This window comes from Pectinophora gossypiella, unplaced genomic scaffold (genome assembly GCF_024362695.1).
Source record: "Pectinophora gossypiella unplaced genomic scaffold, ilPecGoss1.1 Pgos_52, whole genome shotgun sequence".
NCBI lineage: Eukaryota > Metazoa > Arthropoda > Insecta > Lepidoptera > Gelechiidae > Pectinophora > Pectinophora gossypiella.
In genome coordinates this window covers 391773-409107 of record NW_026063262.1, presented here as the reverse complement: position 1 = coordinate 409107, position 17335 = coordinate 391773, and the positions used below count along the sequence as shown (strand labels likewise).

The following is a 17335-nucleotide window of genomic DNA, read 5'->3' as shown; positions in this document are numbered from 1 at the left end:
TTCGATCGAACTATCGATAGTTTACCAAAAAACGAAAGTATCGATAGTTAATTGATAGTATAGATACTATCGATAGTATCGATACCTCTTTTTTGGCGATACTATTGATAAGCAACGATAGTATCGATAGTTAAAAGATGAAAAACTATCGATAGTATCGATAGTGGAAAAACAAAAAACTATCAATACTATGATAGTATCGCCCTTCGATATTGCGCAAGCTATCGATACTATCGATAGTTTTGTATGATCGATAGTGACCTTAATTTCGATAGTATTGTAAAAAAAATCCTATCCACTCCACTTAAGTGTTTTTTTTTTAAGTTTAGAAAATTGCCTACTTCAAAACCAAATATCCACTGTAAAACACCCACGTAATATAAAATATATTAAATACGAGCATTAATTGGTGTGAATTGTTCCACACAATGCTACATTCAATACTATCGAAATTAAGGTCACTATCGATCGTACAAAACTATCGATAGTATCGATAGCTTACGCAATATCGAAGAGCGATACCATCGTGTTAGGCTGAATAGTTCGTTGACAGTTATAAGACATTTTTCTATAAATGGCAACACAAGAATGGGGTTGTCAAATCGGACGGATTGATACACGCTCTCTTGCGTTGGGGACCTTGTCGACATCGGACGTGTTTACCAAGTTAAGTGTTATTTGATACCAGAATAAATAAGTGTGATTACTGTTCTTCCGTATTTTTATTACATATCAGAAGTGGTAAGTACCTACGTTTTTGGAATGTTTTGTTGCCACGCGTGACCATTTTTCAAGCTGGATAGTTTGTAAGTTTAACAATGGAAAAGTGTTGTTTGAATTATAATTATTCTTTAATTATTAGTGAGACTCTAATTGTTTCAATTATGCATAGTCAACTTTTATTTCAAATAGTAGGTACCTATAGTTATTTAACCTGTCTTTATTTCGAAGAGTTACCCACATTCTAAACATTACGTACGGATTACAGAAAATAAACAAAAATGAATGTATTACTATTGATATGTTCAACTTCATTGAATGACTTAATTAATCCAATGCTACGTACATACCTACATTAAAAAAAAAATATATACTAATGGAAATAATAGTGAAATTTTGTCGTAAAGGGTTATTGTTTGGTAAAGATTAATTCTAATGAATACAGCGGTAACAAAAATTTCATTGTTATTGCGACCAGACATATAAGTAGTATACAAGATAATTTATGTGCTGTTTTTACATTTTTTTTCTTATAGGCCACATAATATGGTGGTTTGGTATGTATGGTATCTTAGGATTTCGTATCAACAGTGGCTGCAAGCTGTCTTTGATTACTTGTGGCTCTGCCCACCTCATAAGAGATTACAGGCGTGAGTATATGTATGTATGTACATATGTAATATGGTCCGGTAAATCTGGTTTCAGTAATTGAATCTTTATTTAGATACTAAATTATAAAATGTAATTATTTTGTTTGGCCTAATATCATTAAGAGTCATTGTAATTATTATCATAAATTAGTAGTACTTGCTGGTATTGAGGGTTATAAGGGATTACTGAAAATGTCGTTTGTAAGGTCACATGCATAGTTTACGAGATTTTTACACAAATATTTTTAACTTTTACGTTTTTGTAAATAAAATGTTATCATAGCCTTATTATCCATCCCCTAGCAGGTTTTGGATGTTCTTTAGTAACAATAATAGATCCTATATGAACAGCACATGTGATGATACCAGGTTGAGGTTACGGAGGTTGATGAAAGGGGTCAAACATATTGTCTATTTTCTCTAGATGCACCTAGGGCATGCTGTCCGGATATCCGGACGACCGAACACTCCGGATTGTTCTTCGGATTTATTATCTGGATGGTAGAATCTGGCGGATAATTATGTGCCCCGGACGCACCATTTTCGAGTTATCATCAAAAACAGTAAAATTAGATTCTTTAAAATTCAAATGTTGGTTAGTCATTAATGGTTAAAATTTTATTCTACGAGTTCTAGGAAATGGACGGAGGAGACGGAGTCTGTAGTCTGGAGACTAGGAGGAGCCGTTCACGTGCCAGACGCAGCCGCAGCCGCGGTGAAAGCCGCAGCCGCAGTCGCTGCTTGCTTGATCGCGAGCTGGCTTTGAGAAGAGAGCAAGAGAAGGTTGTCGAACTAATTAAAACTATTAAAGATGCTCTCCCATCGCAGCCGTTAAATCAAAGCGCACCATCAGTAAATAAAAATTTGGATTACAAAAATATTCTTCCGGAATTTAATCCGTCTCTGAAAAGCCAACGCATAGACATGTGGCTAAAAAAGGTAAATCAGTGCGCGGAGGTTTACGGCTGGGATGAGAGGACAGTAGTGCATTTCGCAATGCAGAAATTGGGCATTCGAAGGTTGGCGGCGAAAGTATACGGAACTTGGCTAGTCCACGTGGCGTTGAATAGTTTGTTGTTACCGTTGGAGCGGTAATTGTTTACTAAGATATGCAACAACGTGATGAATCTGAAGCTCAGAGGCGACGGAGCCTTACAACTCTCGAGATCCAGACATCCGAGCAGTCACGTGAAAGGCGCACCGACCGTGATGTGCATACCGAGGGTGGACTTCACTCTAATTGCAATTACTCAAGTAAGATACGTAGTACAAGTCGTAGACGTAGTCCAAGCCGTTCGCGTCACCGTACCACAACAAAACGCGAACCAGAAGCCGTAGACGTGTATTCCAAGCTATTGTAGACGTAAATCGAGCTGTTCTCATCGTCACAGTAAGACGCGAAGCAGAAGTAGACGTAGTCCTAGCTCCACTCTCTACCACCGTAATCGCAGTGTAAGTCGCCAACAAAGTAGAACTAGGAATAGTTCGAGTATACAGGAGCGAGAACAATTGTAAGCGCGAGAGCGAGCACGGCTGCAGTTCCTTTAAGATCAACTTCAACGTGACCGTGCACGTAGTAGACTACCAGACAGAAATGACGTCAATCATGGGATGAAACGTCCGCATAAAGATGCACATGACGAAGGAATTAATACCGCGCATCGGTCTAGACGGATAGATAGTCCTACATTCACGTCCAAGGATGTTATAGACATACTAAACTCAATAAAGCCCCAGCCGACGCCGGCAGGCGCACCCAGTCACTCTAATAACCCCAATCCTAAGAATATACTTCCAGATTTTGACCCGTCATCGAAAGGACAGCGAGTAGATGTTTGGTTAAAAAAAGAAGGTGAATGAGTGCGCCACCGTCTACGGTTGGGACGAAAGAACTACAATTCATTTCGCGTTGCCAGAAACGGCAGGGACTGGCTAAATCGTGGTATGATAGTCTAGAAACCATAATGTATACTTGGGTAGAATGGCAACAAAAGTTGTGTAGTGCATTCCCATTTGAGCAAAACTATGGCCAGTCCTTGGAGTACATGCTAAAGCGCAAAAGTATGTTCCAGGAACCAAATCGTAGTGTAATTTTACGAGAAATTGGCAATGTTGAACCAGTGCAATATCGGCAAACGCGCGGTAGGTTGTCTGATACACGGGTTGAGTGACAAAACTACAAAGTCGAATGCTTTGGCGTTACGGTGCACAGAACCTGAACAGTTATTAGAATTCCTAATGAGTAATAAGGAGACAAATATCCCAGAACGTTTCAAATTTAGGAATAGGCCAAACGTAGGGTTCAATACAACTAGCGGCAGCAATGGTAATAGAGCTAGTGGTTTCAAGATAAAATCAGTACCGAATGACACCGGTATATTTTGTTTTAATTGTAAGGGATCAGGTCACCCATTTCGAATGTGCCCGAAACCACTTATTCAATGTACTCGGTGCAACAAAGTAGGCCATAAAATAGACAGTTGTTTTATGAAACCCGACGAGTAGCGTGATAGTAAGGCTACCAATTCTCAAAAGACGATGTGCATATCCACGTCTACTCTGAACTTGAAGTTCTATAAAGAAGTTTTTATTAACGGGGTCCAGTGAAAGCTTTTGTAGATTTCGGCAGTGAGGTTTCTCTTTTGGCAAATTCAGAATTAACACATTTGGGCCTTCAACACAACAACGTAACGACAGCTTTAAGGGGATTTGGCAACGAAGTTGTTTATTCGTTAGGGAAGGTGACGATTAGCTTCACACCCTGCAGTTAGGCGATAGTGAATTATGCCGGATTCGAGAGATACTTTCATTTGACTTAGATGCTAATGGATTAAAAGAAATAAAGGAAAATTATGTTATCAAGGATAACAAGTTATACAGGTGTGTTAATTGTAATAGATCTGATTTGCGTTGGGTGGTGCCGAAGGGGGCAAGGTGGCAGCTATGTCGTATGAACCACGACGACATAGGCCACTTTGGCCTAGAGAACACTGGATCGGTTGAAGAGGACATATTGGTTTTCCTAAGATGTCAAGATTCGTGAAAAAAAATATATGTGGATGCTTGCATCGAATGCGCATGTTCTGGGAATATGTTCTGAGAATGTGCGCATTAGTAGAGATTACGTCTACAAATTTTAAAAATGATGGAAAAAGTTACTACCACAATTATTCGGGTCCATATCTTGTTATTGCAGTACTCGGTAATGACCGGTATAAAATCGCGGCGACACCAGGTTTAAGTAATAGTAGACATAAGCGTAAAACTACAATCGCTGCCGATCGTTATGTTGCCCTGGGTTCATGTAGCAGTCTTAAGCATAAATGAAAGTGACACGGATCTTGAAAATATTGACAGTGAACATGATTTTTAACAGCGTTTATTGTTGTTGATCATGACTTAGAGTTACGAATCAAATTTAAATCAACGTTATTACATCTTTTGTATTTAGTATAAATATCAATATGTGTAAAATGTGTATGAAGGTATCACTATACGATAAGATTAAAGGTATTATGACAATAGTTTGTTAAGGTAGCGACCATGTCATTGACTCGTTAAATTTAAAGTATAAAGTACCATGTGATTGGTTAGGTAATATTTGAGAAACAGAGGACCATGTGATTGGTTTGTTAAATTTAAGGTATAAAGAACCATGTGATTGGTTCGTTAAATTTAAGGTATGAAGAACCATGTGATTGGTTAACTAATATTAGAGAAACAGACGACCATGTGATTGGCTCGTTGGTATTGAAATAAAAAGGACCATGTGATTGGTTCGTTAGAACTGAGATAGAATGGACCATGTGATTGGTTCATTAGTATGTAATATAGATTAATTTAATGGTAAACAAAATCTATTACCTTATATCTAAATATCTTGAATTGTTATTCTGTGCAGCTAATTGAAATTACCCTTGTACCACCATAAATCGGTAGCTATTACCCACGGCTAGAAAGCATTTTTGTGGGTTCATATAAATCTATACCTATTACCGGTCATCCTATATTACCAACATTCTTAATTTGAATATAAATATTTTCTTTTACATTAATGGTCGTAAAACCCATTGTTGAGTTAAATCGAATCTCTGTCATTTAATTATTGCGTCTAGAAAACCGGGTCTTACGATTAAAATCTTTGTATAGTGAATTTCAAAATGAACAACCTCATGTCTATTCAAAAACTTAACTGCTCTATGAAACTGTGTGAAAAGATTGAAATGAAATGAAATTTATTCTGTGCATTTATTGTGTGATTAACTTAAATATACTTTGTTAATTAGGTACATTAAGCTGGAAGCGTGCATCAATCAGCCGACTGTTAGGCTCATCTGTCGACGTGTATGGGGACATACACGCGGTCAGGATGGACGAGTGTTAGGCTGAATAGTTCGTTGACAGTTATAAGACATTTTTCTATAAATGGCAACACAAGAATGGGGTTGTCAAATCGGACGGATTGATACACGCTCTCTTGCGTTGGGGACCTTGTCGACATCGGACGTGTTTACCAAGTTAAGTGTTATTTGATACCAGAATAAATAAGTGTGATTACTGTTCTTCCGTATTTTTATTACAATCGATAGTATTGATAGTTTTTTGTTTTTCAACTATCGATACTATCGATAGTTTTTCATCTTTTAATTATCGATACTATCGTTGCTTATCAATAGTATCGCCAAAAAAGAGCTATCGATAGTATCGATACTATCGATAGGCCTATCGGTTGGGTAGATGATTTTGGCTGTTTACTATCGATAGTAAAACTATCGATTTTTCGGCAACACTAATTGACTCGTCACCCGGTCAGGATGGTATACCCTATTCTTTTTTCCGTAACAGCAGTGATATACAAGGTCTTTGGTGATAACACTTTAAATTACTTTTTAAATATTATAAATTCTATTATAATGTCTGGCAACATTCCTCTCTCATGGAGGTCCCAGACCAAAGACCTTGTATAGAATAGACGGAGCATATTTAAGACGAAAGAAAAACATAGGTTTTGTCTTTCGCACTCATGTGAGCCGTCATAAGTTAAAAAGAGATAAATATACTATCGTCGTAACGTCTTTTGTACTCGTGTAGCGGGTTTGTTATAGAAACGTACCTATAGTATATGTTTTTGTATCAGAACCACTAGTGCCGTTCCATGTCTTTATCGACATTATTATTGGCTAAATATTTCATGTTAGTCCAAGATCTAAAAAAATATACATTACAAATTGAATGATTAATTAAATACAGAAATAACGACCTAGTATCCATACCTGGGTGGGTAGAACCACAAGTAAATTAGTTAAAACGATACCTATTTGTACCCTGATAGAAAGATACCTAAGAAGAACCGTACGTTGCGGTGACAGATTCAGAACCACTTATTCAACGTAATTATCATGGACAAACTTGTTAAAGGTCAATTTATCATTTTTGAATCTATGTCATTTCGCAAGGTGTTATGGCCGAGGAGGTCGAGGACGGTCCATCTAGTCCACATATACTATAGTATCATTTTAATACGACATTGCGGCCACCCTTTGGTTGCTATAAATCACAGGCACAGGCTTAAATAAGGAGAAGGCGTCCTTCAGAAGAGAGAATTATCTCGTTTCATGGTCTGAATCTAATTGTTTCTTAATTTCTTGTTTCGTAAATTAGGATATTTACGAAATCTGGAAAATACAATATCTTTATGTAATCTTCATCCAAATCGGAAACAGGTCGAAAAATAAATTAAACGTGAATAGAATAACGCAACATGTAGATGTTACATTCAAACATAATATTATGTTATCGATATCAAAGGACAACACTACTTATAATACTTTGGGTACATGATCTGTCAAAGCTGATTAACGTAAAATGTGAAATCAATTATTTGTACAAATGTGACGGCTTTGCTGAAAATATGCGTCTGCATCGTGTTTAGGGCTCAATAAACTTTACAAAAACCAGACCAGGTAATGTATTTCTTGCACACAAACATGTATTATGTGGTCGATAACTTACCCATGGTGAGACATTGTTTGATCGTTCTCCATTATAACACCCATTCTACTCTCACAACCAATAGCTACGCAAGCCATGGTTCATAATGAATAACTATTTCACAGATTGTTTATATAAAAAGTTAAAATAATGTCCCAAAACACCAAAAAACTAACGGCAGGTTTGGTATCCAGCTGACTTCCACAACATCTCAAAACGGTAAACACTGACGTTCTAGACAGCGGTGTTTGTCTATGTTTGTTTCTTTTTTCCACAGAGATTGTTGCCATAGGGAAGAAAGAGAGCTGTGATAGTTTGATCGTCACTCTAAAATATTATCCGTCTATTCTATACAAGGTCTTTGTCCCAGACACATTCAACATTCGTCCGTGATTCGTTCTATGCAGATTAGATTACACGGCGTCATGGGCGGTTATCTTCATACATATCACTCTCGCATTAAGTCTATGGTGCGCTCATATTGAACATGACAGTTCCACCCCGCCCCTCCTTCATACTTCTTTCCTATTTCGCCTGCCATACCAGAGTGTAAAGACCAGTCGCCATCTTGTTCGACATGACATTTTCAAAGTTACTCCACAACATTTAATTCGTTTCATTCCGTAACTTATCCTCTCAATTTTTGTAGCTGTATTATCTAACTTTCACCATGTACCATAAGTGTAGTGTTGTGAGTTGTGATAGTAGACGAAAGGACGTAATTTTTTGTAGATTTCCGAAATCTGAGATACAACTCCAAAAATGGGTAGATTGGTTCTGAAAGATTGCGAAGTGTCCTGAACTTAAGAAAGCAGAAAAGGTTTTTCTCATCGCCACGCGTGAGATCTTGCCTCTGCGTCGATGCCTATCCAACATTATTTAGTGCTGATGAGATCACTACTGGTATGCCCCAAGGCTTACACCACGATGCCGATGGAACCAGTAAGTATCCTCAGAGTTATTTAAAATAATGTATCACATTATTTATTATTAAGTGGCTATTCTATTGACAATTGATGCTCTGTTTGTTGTTCTGCTTAGATAAGTTGGTCTGTTTGGGACAGTTGGTAGTGAAAAGAACAGTGGCAGAAGTCTGAGAATGCAACTCACTGAAAAATTTATTACTTTTCAGAAAATGTCTCTCATGAGCACAATTTTTGCAAGAGGAGGCTGCGGGAAGACCACTCCTACAGCAAAGTTGAAGTTCCAGAGAAACGTACAAGAGTGGTAAGTTTTACACATCTTGAATCAATGATTAATATGTATGATATACACAAATATCCAGTTACGGGCAATTATTTTGATATTGTTTTACTTTTCATATTTATCTACAGATAGAACACAAAAAAAAATGCCCTCGACAGAATGGACTAGGTATGGGTGTGGCGTAGTAGGAGGTTTATTTGTTTCTGTTAATTTAGAGCTGTTGTGAGGTTATTATTATTTTTTTATTTTGTGTTTCTTATTACAGATGCACCCATTTACTCCACCCCTCGACGCCCTAGACGAAGAAGGCCTGTGATTGTTACGAAAAAATCTCTGACATCAATTTGTGCAAGAATTTACTCTGATTACATGAGATCCAGAAAACAATCCATTAAAAAATAAAATAATTAATAAATAGCACTACCTATTTCATTTCAAATTCTCATTCCAAATGAAAATAATTAGATCTAATCACGAGGGTGAAAAAGGGAGGCGATTTAGGCTTAAAAAGGCTAAAATTTCTACCACCCAAACCTATTAACTTCCAAGGCAAATAATTCAATTTAAAAAAAAAGAGCTGTCATGTTCTATAAGAGCAGTTTCCACAGAGCAATTTTTTTACTATGGAACATTTCCGTTTGATACGTAGCATCTCTACTTGGTCTGTGCACGGCGTGGAGTCGACGCCATCTTGTTGTGGTGGGTCAAACGTTCTATCAATATCAAAGTTAGTATTAGGCGCATTTAATACGGTTGAATGTGTTTTACATTTTTACAGTTTCAGATTATTCAATCTGGTAGTTTCTACGATTATGAGCCCACAGTACAAAAGCTGAATTTTTATATAGATGCAGGTTACGCAGGCAGGTAAGTTTTAACTTTCTTTAATTTTAGTAGGTACCACGACCAATATCCCTTAGTATGTTGTCATTTGTTCGTAAATTCAAAGTTAACTTTTCTGTCGAAAATAGGACGTATACACAAAATGCGAAGCTATTTACCTGTCATATCAGTGGCGTATTTGCTATACTTAAACAATATTTGGTCTTTTAATTAACACATTTAATTATTTTAACGAATTTGATATCGTCAAAGCTACTTCTTCTTCTATCGTGTAGGATGTGAGGTGAATTACCAACCTCATCAAAGCTACTATAAAACCAGGACTTGGTAAAATTTTGATCGATTTTATAGGTACCGTTGACTTAGCCGAATTTTCGTGTGAAATCAGTATGGGCGTGGGACTTTTCTCAAAAAAAGAAACAGTTCTGTTTTAACCTCGTAAGCCCTGGGGTCCTCTGAGAAGGACCAAATAATTGTAGTCTTAAGGGCCGAAGGTTTTGAAATAGTTCGTTGGAATAATCAACGAAGGTACTTTTAAAAGTAACAAAACTTTGCCGGTTAATTTAATGCAACCCTTTTGCGCCGATTGAGAAAAAAGTATTTTGACTATGAACTAGTTCATTCAACATACATACATACATAAACTCACGCCCGTAATCCCAAATGGGGTGGGCAGAGCCACAAGTAATCAAAGACAACTTGCAGCCACTGTTGATACGAAGTCCTAAGATGGATATGATGAACGTTATGGTGATAAGGGATCAGCCTATCGCCCATAACATTAGTCCATCATGTTAGAGAACGCAATCCCTCTGTCGGTTTTTACGACATGCCCGGGAAGACAAGCAGCTGAACGTGTTCTATGTTTTTTATTTGCTCCCAGAACAGCATAGAAGCGAGTTCGTTGTTCAGCGATAGTTCATTCAATTTCGTGAATAGGTGGCTTTGATAGAAAAACAGAAATATGTATCATTTGTCGTAATTTGTCATTTTATTGCTAAAGATATTGAAATAAAAAATACTAAATATTAATGTAATGTGTGTATATTTTAATGTTGTAAATGTATATGTGTGTCGTAGATTTTACCTAAATAAACTCTTTTTTTTATATGAAGAAAAGGCATGTGGGTTTCCTCACAATGTTTTCCTTCACCGCTGAGCATGTGATAATCATTTATGATCCAAACATGAATTCGAAAACAAATTCGACAATCACTGGTTTAGGCCTGTGCTGGATTCGAACCTGCGACTTCAAAGTGAGAGGCAAGCGTTCTACCAACTAGGCTACCATGGCTCCACCTGCTAGGGACCGCAGAGTCGAATCACCTGTGATGAGACTACAATTGATCATAGATTGGTCGCCCCTAAGTGCTCCCGGTTCGATCATCTTCCATTTCCCATATAGTCGCCTTTGCCACAGTAGCCCTTACTAGTAGTAAAACATATGTATATGTTGGGATATCGCCCATTAGTCAAAGCGATCACCACTGGATCACCTGCACGTTGGGAGGCACGTCGGCCATCCCCTTAGGCCATAATTCTCAGGGATTCTCTACGGTCGCTGTTACAAACTAAAAAAACGATCCGGACTCTGAGGGCCAAGTACAGGTCGAATCACGACATCCTGAACGTCTAGTTAATATATGTATAATATAGGTCTATACTTGTTCATTCGGAAGCGCTGGAATAATGGTGAGTGACATTATTCCAGCACTCGGGTAATAACCACTTTTCACTCCACTCGTATCCAACCTTTTTTCTTTCCCACCATGCGCCTGTTATCTCTTTTTACCTGTTCAACATTCACAGTCCAGTCAACATCGCACGTCCCCGAAATATCATCGGTGTTGCCGTAAGCGATAAAGTATCAAGCATAAATAAATAACCATAAATACTCAGTATACGTGTCGGAATCGTGGCTGACCACGGCAAACCTAACCAACACTTTAAAGTTTTGATATTAATATCTCGAAAGCGGTGCATCGCAGAGTAAAAATAGCGTATTTTTCAACACCCTATGTTAACATTAAGTCGTAGTAATTTCACTCAAAAATTCGGCAATATTCCAACTCAAAGTACCCCCCCCCCCCCCCCCCCCCCCCCTTAAGTATACTCCAACCAACATCAATGGTAATTTTATCATTTGAACTAGAGCTTTGCGCATGTTATAATACAATCCACCTTTGAAATGTTGTTTCCTTACCAAAGTAGAAAGTAAAAAATAGAATTATTTAAATACTTTCTATGCTGTGTACTTGATACATAGCTTCATTGTACAATTTAATTTTGTATGATGTGAAATTTTTCATCACAAACTATATTGCATCTCTTGCTTGCATGTCTGTTTAAATGTTTTTTACATGATCCTCTACCACTGAAAAGTCTTCCAAAAGGTTCATACACATATAGCTGTTATTAAAAATTATGTATGAGAATATGCATAATGTCATGGATATTTATTTAATCCTTTCAACATCTGATTGCTATGTGTGTGAGTTTCAAATAATTTGTGACTTTCAAAATCAGTACTACTGGTGGCCTTGCCTTACTTATCCATATTTTATTTTTCAGAAGAGCCTAACGTCAGAAGAGTCGGTGTGCAGGAAGAATATATAAAATTCCGACCGTCACCCAATTTTAAAAACATGAAAAAGTTTTTAAAAAACAGGAGTAATCATCACTCGGTAACTCCTGAACCCCAATGCGAAAAGTTGGATCGAAAAGAAATAAAACCGGTGGTAGTGCAACCGCCACTACTAAATATTGTTAAAATAATAATAATAATATTGTTTGTTGTGTTAGGTTTTCTGTAATTTTGTGCGAATTTGTGTTGCCTTCATATGGCAACACTAGGAGAAAGGGTATAAAAAGGCGTGTTTGTCTTTCATTGGGGCTTTTTGATTCGAGCACGCATCGAAGGCAGACGTACCATTTTGAACACGTGTACACTTGTGTTTGAGCACGCGTGCGTTTTGGAAATTTAGAGTAAGTAACCAATATACTTATTATTTATTATTTCAATGGTTGTTTTATTTATAGAGCATGTACCTGAGGCAGCTTTATGTATATCCAGGTATCCGTATGTTAGTTAATGATCATGTTACCGTGGTCTTACTACATTTCAGAAGTGGGATCGTATCCATATGTGTTAATCAGGATACACCGTTTTTGAGATATTTTACTTTGGAAATATATCTGTATAAATATATACATATAGGGTTATCTGAAGAATATTTACATGTTCCAATGTTTTCGAGTTCCAGATTATGCCTCTTGAAGACGAGATCGTTCCACGAAGACGACTGACGAGCCGAGACGAGCCGAGACGAGCCGAGCCGAGCCGAGCCGAGCCGAGACGAGCCGAGACGAGCCGAGACGAGCCGATATGAGCCGAGACGAGCCGAGCCGAGCCGAGACGAGCCGAGACGAGCCGAGACGAGCCGAGCCGAGCCGAGCCGAGCCGAGCCGAGCCGATACAAGCCGGGAGCGCAGCCGAGCCGAGCCGATACAAGCCGGGAGCGCAGCCGGAGAGAGAGCCGGGAGTACAGCCGGAGAGAGACGTCGCTTCACGCGTCGGCACAACGAGCGACACAGCCAACGACGTCGCGGCGAAGGGCAGGAGGTGCGACGTTCGTCGGCAGCTAAGGGAATAGAAAGGTCAGATAGCCCTACATTTTCATCTAAAGATGTTCTTAATATTGTTGAATCATTAGTTAACTTAAGATCTTAACCTAATCCGACAGCAGTCGCCACATCACATCCTTCCAGTAGTATTATGAACCATGTTACCCGAATTTGGACCCTCATCGAAAAGTCAAAAGATTGATACTTGGTTAAAGGAAGTTAATGAGTGTGCCACTGTTTACGGATGGGATGAGAACAACCGTTATCCACTTCGCAATGCAGAAACTGCAGGGGTTCGCCAAAGTTTGGTATGAAAGTTTCAATTCTATTGTGTACAGCTGGGCAGAATGGCAGCTATAGTGGTTAGACGCATTTTCTTTTGAACATGATTATGGCCAATCCCTGGAGGATACGCTTAGGCGAAAGAGTAGGTTTGGTGAACCGCTAGAGGTTTATTATTATGAAGAATTAGCTATCGTGAACCGGTGTGACATCGAAGGGAAACGAGCCGTGGACTGCATTATCCACGGATTAAGTGACAAGACAATTAGATCCAGCGATAAGCGTTACGATGTACGCAGCCTGATCAACTCCATTTTCCGATGAGTAATAAGGAGAACCAACCGCCGCCCGATCGCTTTCATTTTAATAAAACAAAGTAGTCGACTGAATCCACAGCGGGAAGTAATAATGACAATAGGGATAAATCAGTTAAGACTTCAAAAAAAAAAATTCAAGTTACAAATTATTTTGTTTTAACTGTAGGGAAAAAGGTTACCCGTATCTTAAATGTCCCAAACCTCTGGTCCAATGTACAGGATGTTGTAGGTTCGGTCATAAAATGGAAACTTGCAGAGTCCCTTTTTTTTTTGAAAACCGTGATAATCTAGGTAACATTCCTAAAATCATGCGCATACTTACCTCTAAGTCGGGCTCAAAATATTTCAATACAGTTAGGGTAAATGACACCTCTATGATATCGTTTATAGATTTCGGTAGCGAAGTTTCGCTCATAAAACAAACAACGACACTGATTTTGGGGTAGACTTGTGATCAATCCCCGACTCCACTAAAAGTTTTGGTAGTGATTTTATTTTGTCCATGGGCAGGACACAGGTTAATTTATGCATCGACGGTGTTAGTGCGGATGTTTTGTGTCACGTGGTTGACAGTAATCTGCTCAATTGTCCGATATTAGTAGGACAGTCCTTCACCGAACAGAATCAGGTGCTGGTATTCAAGAATGCCAACGAATTGAGGTTTTATTATGATGATGAATTCCCTTTTGCTAACAGTGGTAGTGGTGATACTGCGAGTGTAAAGGTCGTCTCCGCTTCATGCGCAAGATTGAGTGGAGAGGCGATTATCAGAGCTCGTACTGATGTTGTGATTAATTGATATGTTAGGCTTAGCGGAAGAGTCGTGGGGAAGCCAAACTGAGAATTCACGATAGCCGGCGGGTTATACAAAGTAGAGGAAGGTCAGCTCTTTGTTCATATTACCCCATTGTCAGCTTTTGTTATATTGATGAAGGTGATATTAGAGTTCAGATTGTCAATCATATTTGTACATCACCCACAGACCTCGTTGGCGAGCATTTAGGTATAGAGCCTAAAGATGTTAACTTTAGCAAAAACGCTTGAAGAGCCACATAAACGACGTCTATTTTAACATTTTGAACGAATACAAGCATTGCTTCGCGCAATCATTAGAGGAGTTGGGATGTACAAATATGACTGAAATGAAAATTGAATTGAATATTGAGCGTCCTGTGGTTTACCGGCCTTACATATTGTCGCACAAGGAACGACAACAAGTAAGAGAAATGGTTGGTGAGATGATGAATGCGGGGATTGTACGAGAAATTGTATCGGAATATGCGAGTCCAATTATGTTGGTTCGTAAGAAGGACGGTAAACAAAGGCTCTGTGTTGATTATAGGTTTCTGAATTCAATGACAGTTAAGATAAGGTACCTGATGGCAGTGATTGAAGACGAGATTGCTCGATTAGTGGGGCAGGCCTACTTTATAACTTTGGATCTGGCATCTGGATACTACCAGGTGCCTATTGCAGAAGAATCGAAACCCTTAACTCCCTTTATCACCCCAGACGACCAATATGAATTTAATCGTATGCCGTTTGGGTTGGCTAACGAACCAGCTGTATTTCAAAGGCTGATGAATAAGGTATTGGTTTCCGCTAGGTTCTCAGAAGCTACTGCTTACATCGATGACGTATTAACTTACGAAAAGGATGTAGAAGAGTGTTTGGATAGGTAAGAAAGGGCTTTACAGTTGATAGAAAAGGCAAGCCTAACTCTGAATTTGGCAAAATGTAATTTCTTACAGCAGAATTATTAACTATTTGGGTTATGATATTAGCGCTGCTGGGGTGCGGCCGGCTGACAAAAAGACACAGTCAGTGTTTGATGTTCCTCGTCCCACCAGTCCACATTCCGTCCGCCAATTTCTGGGACTAGTAGGATATTTTCGGAAAATTTATAAGGAATTACGCGTCTTTATCACATCCGTTGAATAAGTTGCTCAAGAAGGATGTGGAATGGTGTTGGACTGAGGAACAAGAAGCCGCATTTGTTGATCTCAAGAGTAGTCTGATAGATAGGCCAATCTTAGCCATTTACGACCCGACCGCCGAAACACAGTTGCACACTGACGCCAGTGAAGTGGGCGTCAGTGGAATATTGATGCAGCGACGTAATGGAAACGGCACCTACCATCCCGTAGCGTACTTTAGTCGCCAGACATCTCCAGAAGAGAAAAGGTTTATAAACTTGAGACTCTTGCTATAGTAAGTTCGCTCAAAAGTTTCGGGTTTATCTTCTGGGTCACAATTTCAAAATCATGACCGATTGTAGTGCGTTGCGCTCCATGCTTTCCAAACGCGATTTGGTTAGACGTATTGCCCGCTGGTGGCTGTTTTTGCTTTTTGAATATCGTGCTGGCACGAAAATGTCGCACGTGGACCTTCTATTTCGGAACCCAATTGAGGATCTTAGTTCAATGGAAATTGACGCTGGTCTTTACCCGACGGTTATGTCAATCAATGAGGGGGACAGGTTGTAGACTCTTCAATTAGGTGATAGTGAACTGGGTCGCATTCGGGAATTTCTTACCACTGATATTGATGCAGATGGGTCAAAGTACATAACAGAAAACTAATTCAAATGAGGGCCTATTCCACGTAAACGAAAAGTCGAGGTGCCTTTTCACACCCTGTACATCAATCACCTTGGACCTTTTTGTGCGATCAAAGAGAGGAAAACTCTTACCTATTGGTAGTCGTAGATGCCTTTACGAAATTTAAATTTATCAGGCCAGTCAGAAATACCAAAAACAGTTACAACAACGCGAGAATTAGAAGATATTTTCTATACGTTCAGAAACCCAAATCGAATTATTAGCGACCGCGGTACTTTCTTCACATCGTACGTGTTCAAACGTTTTGCTCGGATAAAGGTATTAGACACGTGTTGAACGCAGTTGCAAGTCCTAGGTCCAATGGACAAGTAGAGCAGTGTAATCGCACGATGTTAGGGTCGTTAACTGCGCAAAATCTTAATTTTGACAAGAACGTCTGGGATGACAAGATAGGTAGAGCCCAATGGGGCATGAACAACACCCGTCGGAAGACAACGGGACGGACTGAGGTAATGTTTGGACTTCAGATGGATGCGGAAATTAATCCTATGTTGAACGAAATAGTATGCGAAACGCAAAATTATACTTTATTGTCAGTTCGGGAATCCCTTAAAGATGTAAAAATTGACGATTCAAAGTGTAACAATGTTACCTACTGAATAAACATATTTTTGAGTTTGAATTTGTTGGGATTGATGACTACTTCATTTAACAAATCGAATGTCACCCTGGATTCACGTTAATGATGATAAAGAAAGTAGTGATGAAGATGACTGATTGTGTCATTATTATATACAATCAAAAGAAAGTAAGTAGAGGTACTGTTTGTTGGATGAAACTGTAAGATGTGTATTTAGTAATAGCTTGAGAAGGAGGGCTCATAGCTATTTAGTTAAGGTGACTTTCAATTTTGTGAGGAGGGTTCACAATCATTTTAATTATCGTATATAAGAAGGAAGGGTTTGTATACGATAGTTACAAGTGTGAGAAAGAAGGTTCACACTCAATTGCTTTGCAATAGTTCGTGAGAAAGAAGGGTTTGCGAACTATTGCCAACTTGAATAGCTTTATAATGTTATGATTATTTTAATTATCGTATATAAGAAGGAAGGGTTTGTATACGATAGTTACAAGTGTGAGA

General features: G+C 38.7%; 1 long non-coding RNA gene across 1 annotated transcript; it reads left to right on the top strand.

Annotated features, from left to right (window-relative positions):
• The first annotated feature begins 9212 nt into the window (after positions 1-9212).
• LOC126381432 (uncharacterized) lies at positions 9213-12161 on the top strand. The gene is made up of 3 exons (XR_007568816.1): positions 9213-9266; positions 9346-9434; positions 11982-12161. It is a non-coding gene; the product is annotated as an uncharacterized LOC126381432 (long non-coding RNA).
• The last annotated feature ends 5174 nt before the right edge of the window (positions 12162-17335 follow it).